Raw genomic sequence first — 6,000 nt, forward strand, 5'->3', positions numbered from 1 at the left:
TCGAAAAGGTGGCACCATGGAAATAAAAATAATCCAATAACTGGCAATTTGCTGCCCTTGAATGGCACGTAATATCTACCACCGGAGGCAGCTGTCTCCTATCTTATGGTAGGGCCGGCCCTAATTTTCCCATTCAATTTACACACATATGAAATGTAAAACCTGACTGAAGCGTCCCTAGCAAAACAGCCTGTGTCAGGCAGCCTGGTCCTGTTGGCATGGAAACTATGCTTGCCTCTGTTACTCCTTCCATTTTCAGGATCATTGGAGCGAAGGATTCAGGATACACATGGCTCAGCCGGGAAATGCAGAAAAGCCAGCAAAGTTCCCTTCCCTTGAGACCAAGCTGCAAATTGATCCCTGTGCCTTTGGAGAACTGGGAATGTGTTCTGGAGGCAGGCAGGCAGATTAATATGGTGTGGAACTTAAATCTAGAATCCCTCAATGGCCATCAGGTCCCCATGTTCTGTAGATAACATCAGTGCATTCTGCAACCGATTATTCTGCTGCAGCACAGAAAACCTGCAGGATATTGTACAGCAGTGCAGTACAGAACTCAGCTTCCTGAGTACAGTAGTTCAGCTTGCATGTGAAAAACAAAAGGAAGTGCACAGGCAGATTTCCAGTGGCTGGGGGAAAGGCGGTTCTATGTCTTGCCTATTCCTATGCAAAGCAAAGTGTAGGGTGCATTATGCAAAATAAGGGAATTTATGCAAATTTTTCTCTTGCAATGTTGACAGTGATGCATTGAGGTCTTCTGCAATCGGGGGGAATGTGTGAGAGGAGGCAGGCAAATTATTTACACGATATCAAGAAAAGCAGTCTAGGCATCCCTAATCTTAGGTTATACTGGGAAGCTGGTCAACTTCACCAGTTGCAACCTGTAATCAAAAACTACTCTTATGTGCTTTGGATTGCAATGAAATACTCTCCTAAATCTCCCAGATTGCAAGCTGTTCTCTTTGGCCTTCTTTCCCCAGAGATGTTCCATGACCTGGGAAATCCTTTCCTCACCACCACATTACAGACATGGGGGAGATGGCAGAGGGCTCTGGCTCCTTCGCCCTCCCCTCTACACCCCTATTTAGATCACCCAGGGTTCTCTAAACCAGAGCACTATAATCAATTTCTGTGAATGGGAGGAGGTGGGAACGACTCAACCTGGTGATTTGCTTTAGTTACAGGTAGGTAGCCATGTTGGTCTGCCGTTGAAACAAAATAAAAATAAAATAGAAAAATTCATTTCAGTAGCACCTTAGAGACCAACTATGCTTGTCATTGGTATGAGCTTCCGTGTGCCTGCACACTTCTTCAGATACCTTGGTGATTTGCTTGAATGCAACAAGCCTCAATCCCCAGAGCAACTCTCTCTCCCAGAACTGGAGAGATGCTGGCTTCTGATGTTCCAGCTCCAAAGTTTGCCCGCCAAATTAGCTGAACAGAGAACTTTCATAAGCCTCTGTCTGCATTTGAAACCAGATGCCTTCAGTACAGCACATGTAGGAAAGGGCTAGTTTCAGAATTACACCACACACTGTTGGACAATAAATTTGGCAATTTCCAAGTTTATGGACTGTTTCAGAAACTGAGTTGGAATACTCCTCGGATTCCACTTGGCTCTCCTTATGGGCAACTGCACTCTTTAAATCCATTTCAGTCACAGATCATGAGGCATCCTTAAAAATATAGGGAGGTGATATAGATTTTAGAAAGCATATGGTTCCCTTGTTATAACAGCTCCATCAGCTACCAGTCTGTTTCAGGGCAAGGTTCAAAGTGGTGGTTATGACCTATAAATTCCCTCTTCAGCTTAAGCCCAGGCTATCTGAAAGGCCATATTCCCTAAAGTGAACGAGCCCGGGTTCTGAGATCTTCTGGTGTGGCCCTTTTCTTAGTCTCTTTCTTCTTTGGTGATCACTCATAGCCGAGTAAGATTGTCTTCCATGAATATGGTTTTAACAGTGAGTCCATAAGTGACTGTGGAGGCCAATTCTGGATCCACATATCTTTCTACAGTAGGGACTTAGGTTTCCGGGTGGTAGTTGATCATGGTGAGGGTTTGCCAAACATGCCTTCCTCTTAGCATGTTTCTCCCTTTCGTCCTGAGTTTGAGCGTCTTCAAAGCCCATGACACCTTTGGTAAAGGCTGTTCTCCAATTGGAGCACTCTCAGGCCAGTGTTTCCCAGTTGTATTTATACTACATTTGTTAAGATTTGCCTTGAGAGAGTCTTTAAACCTCTTTTGTTGACCACCAGCATTACGCTTTCCATTTTTAAGTTCCAAATAGAGTAATTGCTCTGGAAGACGATAATCAGGCATCCGCACAACATGACCAGTCCAACAAAGTTGATGTTGAAGAATCATTGCTTCATTACACAGGTGATCTTTGCTTCTTCCAGTACACTGGCATTAGTTTGCCTGTCTTCCCAAGTGATGTGTAAAAATTTTCGGGGACACCATTGATGGAATCTTTCAAAGAGTACCATCACCCTCACAGGCACATTTGATGGGAGTGTTTGAATAGGCCTTCTTGCTCCCAGGCTTTGGAACTCCCTGTTACTTTTATTATTTTCACTGTGTGGTTATTATTATATTTATTTATATCCCGCCTTTTTCCATGACAAGGGACTAAAGGTGGCTTACAGCTAAAATAGAAATAGCTAAAAACTCCGGGGGTGGGCAGGAGGAAGCAATCATTAAAAAAAAAAAATTAATAGACTCCGTGTGTGCGTTTTTGTGTGTGATCTATTAAAACATATCAATCATTACAATAAAAACATCACAGCACCGGCCAGAGCCTGGGAAGGTTTTTATGGGAGAATGGGGACTTTCAGATAGCCTGGACCTAAGTCATAACCAGCACTTTGAATTGAGCCCAGAAACAGATCATAGCCGATCATAACAAGGGAGTTGTGTGCTTCCTATAACCAGCCCCATCCCAAAATACTGCTGCAGCTCTTTGAACCAGTTGAAATTTCTGAGCACTTTTCAAAGGCAACCCCACACAGTGTGTGTTACAGTAATCCAAACTTCCTAGAGAAGTTACATTGGCTCCCTCCTCATCCTTCCGCCAGCTCAGGTAGTCTTATTACGGAAAGGGTTTTTGATAGTGCTTTGTATTTACTCTTTGCCGCCTTCAGTCAAGGTTCTGGAGAAAATGTGGGGTATAAATAAACAAAATAAAATAATTATGAGGATGAGGATGCTTCACTGATGGTCCTTAACCCCAGTAAGACTGAGCTTTATGAACTTATCATTCTCATCCAGCCACTGGAAAGGCTGCAACAATTGGGGATCCGGTCTCCACATGTGGTGATATTGCCCATATCTAGCTCCATTTTCATTCATATTTCCAGAATTACGAGCCAAACAGTTTCAAAACCCTCCTCCTTAGCTTCCCCCCCCCTCTGCTTTTAACTGGCCCTCAATTGCTGCACAAAGATCTTACTATATCTCTCCTCATAGCAACCACAATGACAGGGGCAGGAGGCTGGTAAATGCCTTCTGACTTTTCTGTTAACATCTGGTATAGGTGCATTTGGCACCTGGCTTTAATAGAAGGTTTACACACCATAGGTGTTTAGCTTAAGGTTATGCCAAACCTAATGTGTTTGACAGTCTGGTTCCCCTGTTTGACTTTTATTAATATGACAATCTGACCAGTGGAGGACCTTGGGGTCTCAAATTTCAGCAGTGCCCTGTGCAGTGCCAAAGTTCAGTTCCCCCTTGCTTCTCACACTCTATTCTAAATAATAGTTGTGGCATCTCCTGCCAATAGTTGTGGCAACACCCCCCCCCAAGGCTCTGTGTCCAGTGTACCTGAACCAGTTGCACTACTCCAAATCCATCTCTGGTCCAACCTCCTGATGCTCATACATAGACAGTCTATACACAGTAATTCCCCTATCTGTAATGCCGTCTTCTACTTACCTTTGACCCCCTTTGTATGCCATATTTGCTATAACAAAGAATTTGTTCATTTTTTATGTTTATTTTTTGAGTCAATAAAATAATAATAAAACTTTTGGGAGGGAATAAATATTTGCAATTATTTCTAAATTAGCATACATGCAAATTAGCATATGCTAATTTTATGCAAATCTGTGGTTTTGCAGTGCAAAAGTGGATACCTTCACTCACCGCCTCAGCATTCGATTGAGCCCCTTCCCTCTAATGGGACATTTCTGAGCTGACTTAACTAATATCTGGCTCTTAAGTCTCTTGTCAGGGAAATTCATCGAGGAAACGGCGGAGATTTTCAGGCCCCATTAACTTCATATTTATGGCCTTTTCTCTCTTCAGCAATTCGGGTCAGACTCAGCCTCCTGTCAGTCTGTCATATTACCCACTGATGAAGGGTTTCTCTCCCCTCCAATGCTGCCCGGCAACTCTCCAAAGGCCTTGGAGCCAAGCTGGCATTTCTTCACAGACCGGTGTGAAAAACCATCTGTCTGGCATGTTCAGCAGGCCATGCCCAGGAGTGCTAGAGCCACTGTAAATGGGATGGAAATTATCTCCTCTCCCTGGTCATTAATAAATATGACCCTCTCTTGGCCTAGCTGTGCAGCAGGAGAGTAAGCATCTTACCACAGAGTGGCTTTCCATGCATTATCTTTTTCTTTTTCTAAAATAGTTAGCCATCTTCATGTTTTCTGCCTTTCCTCTAAAACAGCCTTCCTCAAGCTGGTACCTTCCAGTTGTCATGGACAACAACCCTCACCACACTGAGTTTCAGTAGTCTAAAACATCTGGAGTACACCAGGTTGTAGAAGCCTGCTCTGAAAACCCAAGAGAACTTGCTATTTCCCAAAACAGTATTGTATTTTCAGGTCATTACCAAAGCTAATCTTTCCAGGTGTGGTTTCCTTCATGAAAGAGGAGGCAGATACTAGCAAATTTGGATATTATTTATATTGACCAGGAAATATACGCAAGTATATTTCTTCATGGAAGGATTATGTGCACATTCTCCATGAAGCTTGGTCAGTTATTATGCACATTCATATTTTGCTCCTCTCCTTAATTCAAAGACTCCCAGGATCCTTTCATCTTAACCAAGGGCCTCCTCAAGTCAAACTTAGCATTGCAGCAATCTATAGCTTGGTTTGCTTTCTTCTTTTTCAATACCCTGACTAACGTTGATCTTAATAATTCAATCATTTGTTTCAAAGTATGAAACAATTTTTCCAGATTCAAAGATGACAATGAAGCATGCTTATAGTTCATCAACTGCCATATAATCCATTACACTTGCTCCTTTGAAACAAATATGAATTCTCCCCCTTCTCCTCTCCCCTTGCACAGCCATTCAGTATTCAAAGGCAAGCTGTACAAAATTGAACTCTCAGAGCCTCTCCAGGTTTGTTGATTTTGGAGTCCCATGAATTCCTGAGCATCCCAATGTTCTCTATATCTGATTTTCATTATGGCTATGGAACCACCATTTTCAGAGGCAGAATATGGAGTTGGAGAACAACTGTTGCAGCTGTGGCTGATTTGTGAAACATGTGAATGACTTAGGCTATTTACATGACTCTACCTGAGTGTCATCTCTCACTTCATAAAGCCCACTTGGTTGCTTAGTATATACCAAAACTGGGAGACAGCTTGAACCCCTTTGGGAAGCCTTGTTTCTCTCTCAGGAGCTAAACTTCCAGTTTCATCCCTCTCTGACTAGTACAACTTTGTTGCTCCTGAGCTGTCAGGCTGGCTTGAACTACACTTGCTGTCGTGTAACTGGGAATTAATGGCAAAGCATTTTATACAGCCCTCCACAGATTTTTTGTTTTTTTTAACCTGTAAACTCTGGAACTGTTTTATTGTGCATTGTTAGGAAGTGAAAAATGACATTCTGGCAAAGGGCAGCCTTGAAGCACCTCCAAGGACTATCATAGCTCTCAGCGTATGCCGGGAAAGGCCTTTCAGATATCGCAAATAGGTCTCAACTGTCATTGCAGCTCCAAATTTGGTTTCAGGTCTGAATGCCTGAAAGTGTTTTC

Source organism: Zootoca vivipara, chromosome 6 (assembly GCF_963506605.1).
Source record: "Zootoca vivipara chromosome 6, rZooViv1.1, whole genome shotgun sequence".
NCBI classification, from domain to species: Eukaryota; Metazoa; Chordata; class Lepidosauria; order Squamata; family Lacertidae; genus Zootoca; species Zootoca vivipara.